The 15,456-nt window shown below is 47.6% G+C and overlaps 1 protein-coding gene across 1 annotated transcript in view; it reads right to left on the reverse strand.

Annotated features, from left to right (window-relative positions):
* Window positions 1-15,077, reverse strand: part of LOC137528795 (N(G),N(G)-dimethylarginine dimethylaminohydrolase 1-like) — a 52,403-nt gene extending 37,326 nt beyond the window's left edge. Inside the window, exon 1 of the mRNA XM_068250389.1 lies at window positions 14,964-15,077. The gene's annotated coding sequence lies outside the window, so the exon portion shown is untranslated. The remainder of the gene's footprint in view (window positions 1-14,963) is intronic.
* Between the last annotated feature and the right edge of the window lie 379 nt (window positions 15,078-15,456).

Consider the following 15,456-nt stretch of genomic DNA (forward strand, 5'->3'; position numbering starts at 1 on the left):
CTCGACAATTTGCACCACACGTTATAGCTGCGATGAGCCCCCAAAAATAGGTAGATGGCCAGTTATAGGAGCCTCCAGTGTTGGTAGCTAGGTCCAGTTGCCCCCAGTATAGGTTGGTCAGGCACTCTCACTCTTCACTTCCTGTTTCTGCCTGGTACTGCATTGGAAACTGCAAACTGGAGCAGGAGGATGGACCTAATCCAGAGGCTTCCTTCAACCAAGGTATCTTAACTTTCTCCAAATTTGCCTTCAGGATACGCTAAGGGCATTTTACGAATCCAAACTGTTTTACAGTAGAAAACTACCTGTAAAAAGGACGCACGGTCCGTGCACAATAAGCCATGAACATGACATAACAGGTGTGGCATCAGACAAGTAAATGAGTGATACTGAAAAGCAGTCATCAGTCTGCACAGATATTCTGGCAGCACCTCAAATATTTGGCCTATGCATGTGTCAGAAAGGTCAGTGCCAATGAATGGAGGCTGGCATTCCCTGCCCCCCACACTGATCAGCGACTGGAGAGGACTAGGGAGGTGGTCAGAGCTGCCAGGGAGACAGTGCCAGGGAAAGGATTACCGTTTCTGCAAGTGTGTCAAAGCTGCACATATAAATGGGAACTGTAGTACTGACAATAATGAATAAAATTGCTTTTTTACAATATTCGTTTAGGGCTCTTACACAGCGGGACGTTGCGTTGCAGGGGACGTTAAGGTCGCATAACGTTCCAACGCAACACAAGGTGGTGCTAAAAGGTGGACGCTACATAGAGCCGCGTTATGCGGCTCTTTGTGCGCCGTTTTCGTTTGATAGAACCGGCAATGGTTCATGTGAATCATTGCTAGCAGGCAGAGAATGGTTCATGTGAATCATTGCTAGCAGGCAGAGAATGGTTCATGTGAATCATTGCTAGCAGGCAGAGAATGATTCATGTGAATCATTGCTAGCAGGCAGAGAATGATTCATGTGAATCATTGCTAGCAGGCAGAGAATGATTCATGTGAATCATTGCTAGCAGGCAGAGAATGATTCATATGAATCATTGCTAGCAGGCAGAGAACCGAGAATGATTCATATGACTCATTGCTAGCAGGCAAAGAAACCGAGAATGATTCATATGACTCATTGCTAGCAGGCAGAGAACCGAGAATGATTCATGTGAATCATTGCTAGCAGGCAGAGAATGATTCATGTGAATCATTGCTAGCAGGCAGAGAACCGAGAATGATTCATGTGAATCATTGCTAGCAGGCAGAGAATGATTCATGTGAATCATTGCTAGCAGGCAGGGAATGATTCATGTGAATCATTGCTAGCAGGCAGAGAATGATTCATGTGAATCATTGCAAGCAGGCAGAGAATGATTCATATGAATCATTGCTAGCAGGCAGAGAACCGAGAATGATTCATATGAATCATTGCTAGCAGGCAGAGAACCGAGAATGATTCATGTGAATCATTGCTAGCAGGCAGAGAACCGAGAATGATTCATATGAATCATTGCTAGCAGGCAGAGAACCGAGAATGATTCATATGAATCATTGCTAGCAGGCAGAGAACCGAGAATGATTCATATGAATCATTGCTAGCAGGAAGAGAATCGGCGTTGCAGTGCAGTGAATATTAATTAGCCAGGTGGCTAGGCAAAATAGCTGACTCTCCCCTCCTCCTCTCCTGCACACAAAAAACAAAACATTACTGAGCATGTGCAAACAGTCAAACGCAGCTAAAACCGCGTATAACGCACAGCATGCTGCACTTTCAGAGAACGTGCAGCGTTACAATATAACGCAACGTGGGCACTGTGAACAGCCCATTGATTTTTCATTACTGTGAGTTGGGCTGCGCTACAGGCTGCTCTAACATGCGCCTGTAACGTCTAACTGTGAAAGCAGCCTTATAGATTATTTAATCACTGTTGGTGACATATTTAGTCCTGCCAAGCGGTCTGTACTGAATGTTCGTTACTGAGAGTTCTATGCACAGAGAGAGATATTGCTTGCCAGTTAGAAACAGCTGATATTTCCCACAATGCACCAAGGTTCACAGACAGCAAACTGTCAGGAGCATGGTCATGACATCACACAGTGGGAGGGGTTTCACCACAATTTCAGCAGCACAGAATACCCTGATGATCTATTTGAAAAAAAAAGAGGTAAAGATTTCTCATGGGAAAGGGGGTATCAGCTACTGATTGGAATAGAGTTCAATTATTGGTTACAGTTCCTCTATAACCACTTTCACCTTCAGTGTTTTTTCACCTTATGCATCCTAGCAATGTTCACCTCCCATTCATTCACCAATAACTTTATCACTACTTATCACAATGAACTGATCTATATCTTGTTTTTTCCACCATCAATTAGGTTTTCTTTGGGTGATACATTTTGCTAAGAATGATTTTTTCTAAATGCATTTAAATGGAAATAAGAAAAAAAAAGGAAAACATTCATCATTTCTCAGTTTTCGGCCATTATAGCTTTAAAATAATACATGCTACCATAATTAAAACCTACATTTTATTTGCCCATTTGTCACGGTTATTACACCATTTAAATTATGTCCCTATCACAATGTATGGCGCCAATATCTTATTTAGAAATAAAGGTGCATTTTTTCAGTTTTGCGTCCATCACTATTTACAAGCTTGTAATTAAAAAATATAATAGCAATATACCCTCTTGATTAAAAAAGTTCAGCCCCTTAGGTAACCGTTTTGTTTTCGTTTGTTTTTTATTGTATTTTTTATCAAAAAATGTATTTGGGTATTTTTTGGAGAGCGTGGGAGGTAAACAGTTAATTTATAAATGTAATTGTATGTCTGTATTAAAATATTGTATGTAGACGTAGTTTTACTATTTGACCACAAGACGGCCTCAGATTTTTTTTCATCCTGTAAGCGAGCAATCACACTTACAGGAAGTGAAAGGAGGACATGATTTTTTTAAAACTTTTTTTTTTTACTTCAGAAAGATTGCGGCTTCTCATAGAAGCTGTCAGTCTAACGGAGACTTATGCTGCGTACACACTTGCGATAACTATCGTTTGCAAGAAACGATAGTTACCAGACGAACGATATTGGAAAGATTGGAATGCAACGATGGGATGCAGCGATCATCATACACATTTTAACGATCGTTCTCGCAGAAAAGAACGACCAGAAGGATATGTTGCGTACATATTTATATACAATAAAAAACCACTGACATGGAGTTACAATAGATACAAATATATGATTGTTAACTTGAGCACAAAGTTTAATTGAAATGAGCAATGTAACAATCTTTACGGCCGTGCTACAAAGGAAGTACTGAAGCTGGGCAGAATTCAACGCAGGCGCATTGGCCCTTGTAACGATCGTTCTCGGCCGATGTCTGTACACACTATAGTTTTGTAACGATTGTCGGTAGATACGATCCGTCAGGTTGGATATTTCCATCTTCCCGATGTCGTTCTTTTGTCGTTCGTGTTAATGATCGTTTGGTAAAGTTCTTTCCCCAATTGTCGGCGGAACGATCGTTAATCAGCTGTTTCAAACGACCGTAGTAGCCAGTGTGTACGCAGCATTAGATCAATAATTGGGAACTGTGTTTTGATCCAACCCATTCAAAAACATTAGTCAAGTGCTTTTCAAAGCGCTGGCGTTTTTAAGAGTGCTCTTGGTGTGCACCAGTCCTGAATCACACACCTGAAACAAGCATGCAGCTAATCTTGTCAGATTTGTCACAAACATGATCTGCATGCTTGTTCAAAGTCTATGGCTAAAAATATTAGGAGGCAGAAGATCAGCAGGACAGCCAAGAAACTGGTATTGTTTAAATAACTATGTCTGCCTCCATATCCCTCTCGGTTCAGCAATCAGGTGCGCTTTAACTACTAGCCAGCCGCGTCACGCCAATGGGCGTGGCCGCAGCGGCAGCCCCAGGATGCCTAACGCCAATCGGCGTAAAGTCCTGGGGCTCAGTTTTGCAGGAGATCTTGCACAGGCAGCACGGGCATCTCCTGCTTGGTGGTGGAGCTCCACCTTCAGTCTCCAAGCGGCGATCGCCGCTCGGGAGACTGTTAGACGATGAAACTGCCGTCTATTTAGCCGTACAGCGCTGCGATCTACAGCAGCGCTGTACTGGGGACAGCCGTGTGACACGGCTGTCCCCCTGTGGAACACAGGAGCGATCCGCTGTGATAGGCTGGCTGGGGGAGGGAGCGAAAGTGAATTAAAGAACACTGTTTTTAATTAAAAAAAAAAAAAACCCACACAAATGTTTATTATAAAATAAACAAACATGCTATGGGCGATCAGACCCCACCAACAGAGATCTCTGTTGGTGGGGCAAAAGGGTGTGGGGGGGGGGGGGGGGGGAATCACTTGTTTGCTGTACTGTGCGGCCCTGCAGCTAGGCCTTAAAACTGCAGTGGCCTATTTTACAAAAAAAGGTCTGGTCTTTGGGGGGTTTAACACTTATGGTGTTGTACACAGTTGAAAGATAAATGAAAGATATCAGACCAATTTTACCCCCTTCCATGTAGTATGAGAGCCACACCTACACAGTCTATTCTATGGAGCTGAACTCCCCATCAGACAGAAATCTTTGCAAGATGCTGCACACAGATGCTGTACACAATTAAAAAGATCTGTCCCTGCAAAAGATCTGTCCCTGCAAAAGATCTGTCCCTGCAAAAGATCTGTCCCTGCAAAAGATCTGTCCCTGCAAAAGATCTGTCCCTGCAAAAGATCTGTCCCTGCAAAAGATCTGTCCCTGCAAAAGATCTGTCCCTGCAAAAGATCTGTCCCTGCAAAAGATCTGTCCCTGCAAAAGATCTTTTGCAGGAACAGATCTTTTGAATGTGTACAGCATCTTTGTGTGCAGCATCTTGCAAATATTTCTATCTGATGGGGAGTTCAGCTCCATAGAATAGACTGTGTAGGTATGGCTCTCATACTACATGGAAGGGGGTAAAATTGGTCTGATATCTTTCATTTATCTTTCAAGTGTGTATGTAGCATAAGGCTCTGGATCCTAATAAGGGCCTGTACACACTGAAAAACGCAAGCAAAATCGCAAGCGCATGCGTTTTTAAAATCGCAAGTGCATGTAGTTTTAAAAACGCATCGTATGCGTTTTTGATGCGTTTTTCTTGTAATTGCTGATTGGCTAAAGAATCCTTTGTTTTTTTTCTAGTTTACATTTCAACAGGAATCAGGAAATTTCAGAGTCTTCTGGGATACTGACTTTTGAAAAACGCAGGCAAAAACGCAAGCGCGTTTTTAATGTGTTTTTCAAGCGCTGCACTTAAAAAAGCGCAGCAAGCACTGCGATTGCGTTTTTCTAAAAACGCATCGCACCAGTGTGTACAAGTCATCACGATTTTCATTCTTTTTCAAAAGACCTTGCGATTTCAAAAACGCATGCGTTTTTAAAAACGCAGCGCAAGCGCAGCAGTGTGTACAGGCCCTTGGCCTTCCCCCTCCTCTCGCGGTACCCGACCCGTTCCAGCACAGGATCCCCGTAGCATGCTGCCATCTCTGCCACCGAAGGAAGGCTTCAGGGAGTCTTCAGGAGCAAAGTCCTGCCGAAGACAAGCCACTCCATACTGCGCACGCGTGAGCGCCCTCTATCGGGTAATCATGCGTGCGCAGTATGCAGCTGCCTTTCTTCGGGATGACTCAGCTCCCGAAGACTTCTGAAATCCCCCATGGCGGGGGATTCCGAGGGAGCGCTACACGGAGGGCACCGGGGAAGTGGACCCAGAGCCTTCTCTCTCTCCTTAGGCAAGAATCTGGCTTTTCTTTTTAGCATTCAGTTCCCATTTCCGTTAATGGAAGTTATGGAATAAATTCTAGTGATAGGGTACATTCTCTAGATCTGTGTAAGAAAGTGGAGTCACTCTAGAACACATCTGTTGCACTGGGGATTACTTTCACAAATGGAATGAGCAGCTAGACGGACGGCAGTAATGAGCTGATGATTGACAGACGTGAAGCAGCCAAAAGCCACACAGCATCTACAACAGATGGCATTCTGGGAGGCCTGGATGTGTCACCATACAAGCACAGCGTTGCCAAATGCTCCCAATTAGCTGCATGTAGTATCAGCAGAAAGGAGCTTGTGGACGGGAGGTTGGACTGCTCCACAAACGAGGCCTTCATGCACAATTTACTGCACATGCTGGCCGTGATATTGCATACATGTGACACGAGGAAACTGGGACAGTGTGCAGTCAAGCAAGTTAAGCCAAACATGCGTACAGGGCAATCTGTAACGCTGGGTGTTTCAAGTCCTACCCCCATAGAGCCACATTATTCCTCGCCAGGCACCGATGAGGATCGACCAATCCAAAAGTCTGAATGCAATTTGGAATAGTTTGGCCTCTGGATATTAAGAAGCTGACACATCATTGCATTCCAGGAGTTCTGGAGGTGTGGCTAGCTTACAGGGACAACAAGGGATAATTTGAATATTCAGCAGTGATGCATTGTGGGAGACATCATATGGTCACTCCAACCTGAAATATCACAAATTCCCTCAGTTTTAAAGCGGTATGGTCACCATAAAAATCAAATTTCAACAGCAACTGGTCTGAGTGTATTAAGTGATAAAGATGCTAATCCTGCTTTCAAAACTTTTTTTCTGCTGTTATGGTTTGGAGTTATTACATACTATAGGAGCACTGGCCCTAGTGCCAAACAGTGCCAAAAAGTTGAATGCTGGGAATTCTTTTGAATGCTGGGAGTTCTTTTTATCTATAATATATTCCTCCTCTTCCATTTATTTCCCTGCCTAGCTGATCACTTGTGTTTACAAGCAAGGCTGAGGTGACTCAGTGATTGGATGTGTAATTAAAAAAAAAAAAAAAGACTCTGGGAGGAGGGCAGCTAATGAATACATAATGAGCAAGAGAAGGGAGGGGGGAAAACAAGAGTCAGGGAGGATATGATGTCAGCATTAGCTTGGCAAGATGGCCACTGCCTAGAATAGGATTTTCTGCTTTTCCTTTAATAAAGTTCACAGGAATCATTACGTGGATAGCACAATACATCTGTTATGTAAGTAGAAGTAGTATTTATCTACTTGTATATGTAGTTTTTATTTCTAGGTTAGCATGGGTGTTGCTTGTTCTTTAAGAAGGCAAACTTTTGTTTTGCTTAACATTTTAGTAAGAGGGCTTTTTGGTCCATTGTAGCGCCTTACACACTCCTGGGAGTTCTGGTTCACCATGAGCCACATTAATCCATGCCATGCACTGAGGAGGATAAACCAATCCAATACAGTCTGTATGCATGTTGGATTACTGTGGCTCTGTAATATTAACAAGCTGACACATTGCATTCCTGCGGATCTGGAGGTGTGTTTAGCTTTCAGAGGCAATAAAGGGATGATTTGCATATTCAGTAGTGCTGCATCATGGTAGAGATCATATGCTCACTCCAGCCTGAATTATCGCAAATACCTTCTGTTGTAAGAAGGCAAATTTCTTATTTGGTATTGGGATTACTGTGAGTGATGAATCATCAGCATCTGCTTACATGCGATTAAGTTGTCCAGGCTTTCTAACACTCAGACAGTAAATAATGAGGAGGCAGGAAGCTCCGGACACTCCCAGTCTGAGTCACACCATTTGAGATGATTCAAACGGCAATTTTGAAGGACACTATTTAGGCAACACATCGTCTGTTTCTAAAATGAACGGGGCACTTGTGCTGATGTGAATGTGCACCCATATCACTTTGCAGCGCAACGCACTACGGGGATTCAGACACGTGCTACAAAAAACTCCAGCATGCATTTTTTTTCGTGTGCGGGAAAAAGGCCACGATTCGCTGCTGGCGGAAATAGGCCCTTAAAGAGAGTCTGAAGCGAATTTTTTTTGCTAGGTTTACCTTTTAATTAGCTTCAGAACTCAGCCGCAAACTGCGGCATCCCGGCTGAAAAACTAGGGCTGCAGCCCCCCAAATCCCTGGGGTGAATCTGGCTGGTGCTTCCTGAAGAGGCAGAGCTCTCTACTGTAGCTCTGCCTCTTCTGATGTCAATCGCGGCGGATCGCCACCTCTCCCCGCCCCTCTCACTCTTCCTTTACAGAGAAGGGCGGGGGAGAGGCAGAGATCCGTGCGGCGATTGACATCAGTAGAGGCAGAGCTACAGCAGATAGCTATGTCTCAGCGTAGCAAAATCCACGACCATGTTGGATTTGGGGGGTTTGCAGCACTCATTTTTTCAGCGGGGATGCGACGGTTTACGGCTAATGAGACTTCTGAAGCGAATTAATAGGTAAATATAGCAAAAGAATTTCACTTCAGAGTCCCTTTAAAGTACAGGTCCGAGGGGAATAATAATAATAAAAGAAAAAAATCTACTTACCTGGGGCTTCCCTCCAGCCCATGGCAGCCATCCTGAGCCCTCGCCGCAGCTCCGCTCACCGCCGGTGTCCCGGGGTTCCCGCCATTGCAGATGCAGACCTCACCAGGTCGGCATCTTCTACACCTGCGCAGAACATTCCCAGCCACGGGAGCGTGACCACAAGCTCAGCGGCCATGCCCTCGCTCAGATGCAGAAGATGCCGACCTGCAACGGAGTGGACCCCTGGCCACCGGCTTGTAGCGGAGCTGCTGGCGAGGGCACAGGACGGCTGCCAGGGGCTGGAGGGAGCCTGGGGTAAGTAGATTTCTTTTCCCTCTGATGTGTCCTTTAATTGTGTTCACAGTGATCAGTTGCGCTGCAGAATAATTCTGCATGTCAACTCAATGCGCATGCAATCCTATGGGGCTGTTCACAGTACTGTGTTGTAACAGATTGTGTTATTCCGACTTGCTGCATGCAGGCTTTGTAGAAGGCCCCTTTCAAACTTGCATTGCTAGTTTGCATGGCATTATCCTGTTTTGCCACAGGGTAATGCCACCACAATGCAAGGCAAGTGTCGGAAGTTCCCAATCGGCCGCCGACCCACCACAAAGCCAGCAGCGCGTTACTGTCAGACTTCCACGGTGATGAAGTCATGCAAGTCAATGGGCCACACAGGGATTTTACATTTCCTGGTGGGAGCACTGCGGCGCGGAACATGAATACGTCGGGGTAACCCGGGAATCCCAGTGATGTACTTTCTGTCCAGCAGAGAGTACGTCACTGGGCGAGGGGTGGTGCTATGCATATGACCCTGTCGGCGCACTCTGCTGCAGGGTCATATGACGTTTGTTGCGTTGCAATGGGGCGGAGCACAACGCCATGCCAGGTGTAAAACAGGCCTTAAAGAGAAAATCTGACCAAGAGTTTAACTTTATCCCAATCAGTAGCTGATACCCCCTTTTACATAAGAAATCATTCCTTTTCACAAACAGACCATCAGGGGACGCTGTACGACTGATATTGTGTTGAAACCCCTCCCACAAGAAACTGAGGACTGTGGTACTCCTGGCAGTTTCTGGTCTGTGACCCTTGTTGCATTGTGGGAAATAGCTGTTTACAGCTGTTTCCAACTGCCAAAAAAGCATGCAGCAGCTACATCACCTGCCAACAGTAAAAATGTCACCATGTAATAAATGTCAGAATGTAAATCAGGGATTTAAAAGATTTTACAATGGGCAAACACTGACTAAAGAATGTACACATAATTGTAAAAATGAAGCACTTTTTTATTACATTATTTTCACTGGAGTTCCTCTTTAAGGTCTCTGTCCAGTCTCTGCTGCAGTTCATACTCATAACACATGAGTTATGCAACGGACCACTGTGAATCTAACCTCAATGAATTCTTACCTCTGATCTTTTCTACTGACATTATTCAGGCTAGAAGGATGGGAAAGTGTCCATACAAAAGATATGCACCAGACGTAGTTCTGTTATTTCTTTGAAAGGATGTCATTTGTATTTATAAAGACAGAAAATCACCAGGTATGACCACCATGTTTACAATTAGATTTATCTGAGGGCACTTTTGAGGACAGACTTGACTTCCACTTTACAAAGACCCACAGAGGTAGTTATCACTAACATAAGCGATCTTCACAGGAAATTGGTTCATTGCCATAAAGGAAGTCAATGGGCCGTGTGTAACAGCCTTTAAAAGCCTGGCCACTGGGAAACTAAATCTGTTAATTACTACCTTAAAGTGAACCTGAGATGGTTCACTAGTCCCTATTTATACTTACCTGGTGCTTCCTCCGCCTTATAGCAATCCTGAAGAGATTTACTCTTTACTTTATATATAAAAAAAATTAACTAAAAAAAAAGCAGCTGGGGAAAGGGGGGGGGGGGGGGTGTTACCTCTGGATGCTATAGAGCCTCCCTGTTCCTTTCAATGTCCCTTCGTTACAGCGCTGCTAGCAGTCTTTGACCAATGGGTCTGTGCTGCCATGGGACGCTTCAGGAGCCCGAGTGCCCCTAAAGATGGGCGGCTTCGTACTGCACTTGCATGAGCGGCTGCTCCTGTGCATGCGAAATACTGAGAAATATTTTTTACATTTGAAAGCCTCATTGCCACTTGAAAGTGTACCTGAGATGGTACACTGGCCCTTATTGTACTTACATGGGGATTCCTGCAGCCCCATGAGTAGCAGGCTTCCCTTGCCGTCCTCTTCAGTCCCTCCATTCTGGTGCTACGACTCCCAGTAATCCGGTCAGTCACTGCCAGCCGTGGGCTTCTGCCCATGCGTGGCTCAACCACGCCCGTGCCTATCCTGTGGAGCATTGTGCACTGCGCAATGCTACTTCGGAGGAACAGAACGCTCTGGGTCGTGCGGCCGAGCCGGAGGGGCATAGTGGCAGAATGGAGGGACCAAAGAGGACGACGAGGGAAGCCACGCTGCTAATGGGGCTGGAGGAAGCCCCAGGTAAGTATAAATAGGGACTAGTGAACCATCTCAGGATTGCTTTAAGGCCTGGTCACACGTTGCTAAGCTAATTCAAGCAAGTGCATCAGTTTGTGATGTGCAGACATCAGACAATCAGTGCAATAGGCACAATTGTGCATGGCCTCACACTGCGTTGCATAGCACTGTATTCTGAACCCCCACTGCCTAACTTAAAGGGAACCTTAAAGTCATTGGGAACCGCTTAAAATAAAAACCAGATACCTAAGGAGAGGGAAGGATCTGGGTCCTAATGAGCACCTCCCTCTCCTCTCCCGTAGCCTTGGTGCAGAGCCGGCTCCCCCATTTAAATCCCCCATCACAGGGGACTTCGGAAGTCTTCGGGAACCCGAGTCCTCCCGAAAACAGGCGGCTCCATACTGCGCACGCGCGAGTGCATGAGAGAGGGTGCTTGCACAGTATGGAGCGGTCCGTCTTTGTGAGGACTCGGCTCCTGAAGACTCCCTTCGGCAGCAGGGAGAGCAGCATTAGACTAATTTAGTCAAATACTGCTATGGGAGATCCTGCGCTGGAATGAGGGCACCGGGACAGGAGAGGGGAGGCTCATTAGGACCCAGCGCCTTCCCTCTCCTTAGGTAAGTATCTGGCTTCTATTTTAAGCAGCAGTTCCCAATAATTAAAGGGAAGGTTCAGGGAGGGGATTAAAAAAATAAAAATAAATTTCCACTTACCTGGGGCTTCCTCCAGCCCGTGGCAGGCAGGAGGTGCCCTTGCCGCCGCTCCGCAGGCTCCCGGGGGTCTCCGGTGCCCGACCCGACCAGCTGCCAGGTCGGGCTCTTCTGCGCTCCATTTCCTGGGACTTCTGCGTCCCACGCCGGCGCGCTGACGTCATCGGACGTCCACCGGGCTGTACTGCGCATGCGCAGAACTACTGCGCATGCGCAGTACAGCCCGGCGGACGTCCGATGACGTCAGCGCGCCGGCGTGGGACGCAGAAGTCCCAGGAAATGGAGCGCAGAAGAGCCCGACCTGGCAGCCGGCCTGGCCAGGTCGGGCACCGGAGACCACCGGGAGCGGCGGCGAGGGCACCTCCTGCCTGCCACGGGCTGGAGGAAGCCCCAGGTAAGTGGAAATTTATTTTTATTTTTTTAATCCCCTCCCTGAACCTTTCCTTTAATAGAGGGATATGGATGTTTTTGAGTAATTCCAGAAACACCTGATCTGCTGCATGCTTGTTCAGGGTTTATGGCTAAAAGTATTAGAGGCAGAGGTTCAGCAGGACAGCCAGGCAACTGGTATTGCTTAAAAGGAAATAAATATGGCAGCCTCCATATCCTCACTTCAGTTGCCCTTTAAGCAATACCAGTTGCCTGGCTGTCCTGATGATCCCAAGCCTTCTTTACTTTTAACCATGGCCCCTGAACAAGCATGCAGCAGATCAGGTATTTCGGACATTGTCAGATCTGACAAGATTAGCTACATGCTTGGTTATGGTGTGTGATGCAGACACTAGTGCAGCCACATGGATCAGCAGGGCTGCCAGGCAACTAGCATGGTTTAAAAGGAAATAAATATGGCAGCCTCCATATTCCTCTTACTTCAGTTGTCCATTAAAGAGAAACTCCAACCAAGAATTGAACTTTATCCCAATCAGTAGCTGATACCCCCTTTACATGAGAAATAGAATGATTTTCACAAACAGACCATCAGGGGGCGCTGTGTGACTAATTTTGTGCTGAAACCCCTCCTACAAGAGGCTCTGAATACCGCGGTACTCCTGGCAAACTGCCACAATGTAACAATGTTCACAGACAGGAAATGGCTGATTACAGCTGTCTAACAGCTATAAACAGCTAAATAACCTGCCCACAGTAACAATATCACCATGTAATAAATGTCAGAATGTGAATCTGGGAGAGGAAAGATTTTACAATGAGCAAACACTGACTAAATCATGTATACATAATTATTGTAAAAATGAAGCACTTTTTTTATTAAATTATTTTCACTGGAGTTCCTCTTTAAGTCCTTGAAACAGGTTTAAAAGACCATTGCCAGTCACAGCATGCTCACTATCAAAGTACTACAAATCTCACATGGTTGTTGCACAAATTTAAAAACGAACCTGAGTGAAGAAGCGTCTCTGGTACATTACTTGCCTGGGGCTTCCATAAAGGGAAGGTTCAGGGAGGGTGGGTAAAAAATAATCAAATTCCACTTACCTGGGGCTTCCTCCAGCCCGTGGCAGGCAGGAGGTGCCCTCGCCGCCGCTCCGCAGGCTCCCGGTGGTCTCCGGTGGCCGACCCGACCTGGCCAGGCCGGCTGCCAGGTCGGGCTCTTCTGCGCTCCAAGGCCCGGAACTTCTGCGTCCCACGCCGGCGCTCTGACGTCATCGGACGTCCTCCGGGCTCTACTGCGCAGGCGCAGAACTACTGCGCCTGCGCAGTAGAGCCCGGAGGACGTCCGATGACGTCAGAGCGCCGGCGTGGGATGCAGAAGTTACTGGCCTTGGAGCGCAGAAGAGCCCGACCTGGCAGCCGGCCTGGCCAGGTCGGCCACCGGGAGCCTGCGGAGCGGCGGCGAGGGCACCTCCTGCCTGCCACGGGCTGGAGGAAGCCCCAGGTAAGTGGAATTTGATTTTTATTTTTTACCCACCCTCCCTGAACCTTTCCTTTAAGCCCCCTTGAGGCCACTCCTCCCTCGCAGTCTCCCTGGGTGGCTCCTGTCGCTTGCAATTCAGCCGAACTGAAAGTTTGGCTGAGTCGTGCATCATGCATACATGGCCAGGCACGCTCCCCTGTAGCGTTCCCATCCTTGGGAGCATTCTGTACCTGCGCAGTAGTACTACACAAGCGCAGAACACTCCCAGCCATGGAAGCACAATGAGGGAGTGAACACTGCCGGCTCACAAATGCGCGACTGCCAGGCTCCCGGGCCGTTCTGCGGGTGACAGGAGCCACGCAGAGACGGCGAGGGACGAGCGACCTCAAGGGGGCTTAAAGGGACCCTGAGCAGTGCCAGAAATTAAAAGATTACACTTACCTGGGGCTTTTTCCAGCCCACCGTAGGCGGCAAGGTCCCCGGCATCCTCCTGGCTCCTCTCCGTGTGCCTACGCCGGTCCCCGTTACCGGCGACCCCCGGGCCAGGTGTCGTGCCGGTGTCACACCGGTTCTTCCTGGCTCCTGACACTCGTCACCGCGGCGGCCGGCATGACAGGTCTGTGTATGCGCGGTTCAGCGGTAGAAAACTGTGCATGCGTAGACCTGTCACACCGGCGTGATGACGACAAGTGTCAGGAGCCAGGAAGAACCGGCCCATGTGTCGCCGGTAACGGGGGCCGGCAGAGGCACACAGAGGAGCCAGGACGATGTCGGGGTACCTTGCCACCTACGGTGAGCTGGAAAAAGCGCCAGGTAAGTGTAATCTTTTAATTTTCGGCACTGCTCAGGGTCCCTTTAATGAAGCCCCAGGTAAGTATGGTACCTGACACTCATTCATGTCTCAGGTACACTTTATCTCTTTAATACCTTCTTGGACAGTAACTGTCCATATCAGGACATTATTCCTGGCATCTGCTGCTATTGAAGTGCAGCCAGGACATGCTGTGACTTGTAGTACGAGAAAAGCCAGAGAAGTATGTTGGCGCTTTATAAGTACAATAAATAAGTAAGTGAGGGCAGGGCATGCTGGGATTTTTAGTTCCTATAAGACCAGGGTATAGTTAGTTCTGTAGTGTGGTCTCCATGCAGAGGAGGGGTCATTTATCTCAGCCTAGGACTTGTAAAGCTCAGATGCATCATCGTGCTATGTAACCAGGGTAATAGTACTGCTGATTCAGAACAAACTGCAGCTGAAGTCCTGTGCAGAGAAGCTTACACTCTACTGCATGGCCTCCTGGGTTCCCAGGGCTCCCCCAGATCAGGCCTGTGTATTGATGACACACAGATAGGGTAGTATTGAGGAATGTAGGGGGCCTGAAAGCTGCAGAGTGTCACAGGGTGGGGGGCAGACTGGAGGGGACACAGCAGCATCACACACAGTAGGGGGGCATAGGGGGGACACACAATAATGGAGGCAGCACTCACTGATACACACTGACACACAGACAGGAGGAATGTGACAGCAGGGCGAGGCAGCCCAGCCCAGACACAATGCACTCACCACACAGGGAGGACAGGGCTCCAAGCACGTGATAAATCCGTATGTCCCTTGTCCCCAAACCGCAGAACACGGGGGTCATCCAGTCCAGACCGTCCCTGCTGCCTCCCCCCTATCCCTCCCCTCTCTCTACATCTCCCCCTATTATCCCTCCCCTCCATCCCTCCCTCCCCACAGCAGCAGCTCCATGCTCTCCTCCTACAGAGACTCTGCCTATTCACAAGCACAGGATGGGGGGGAACACAGAGGAGGGAACCAGCAACTCATATACAGGATGGGGGAACAAGCAACTCATATACAGGATGGGGGAACAAGCAACTCATATACAGGATGGGGGGGAACAAGCAACTCATATACAGGATGGGGGAGCACAGAGGAGGGAACTAACAACTCATACAGGATGGGGGAGCACAGAGGAGGGAACTAACAGCTCATACAGGATGGGGGGGAGCACAGAGGAGGGAACCAGCCTCTCATATACAGGATGGGGAGCACA

The sequence above is a fragment of the Hyperolius riggenbachi genome, chromosome 8, assembly GCF_040937935.1.
Source record: "Hyperolius riggenbachi isolate aHypRig1 chromosome 8, aHypRig1.pri, whole genome shotgun sequence".
NCBI lineage: Eukaryota > Metazoa > Chordata > Amphibia > Anura > Hyperoliidae > Hyperolius > Hyperolius riggenbachi.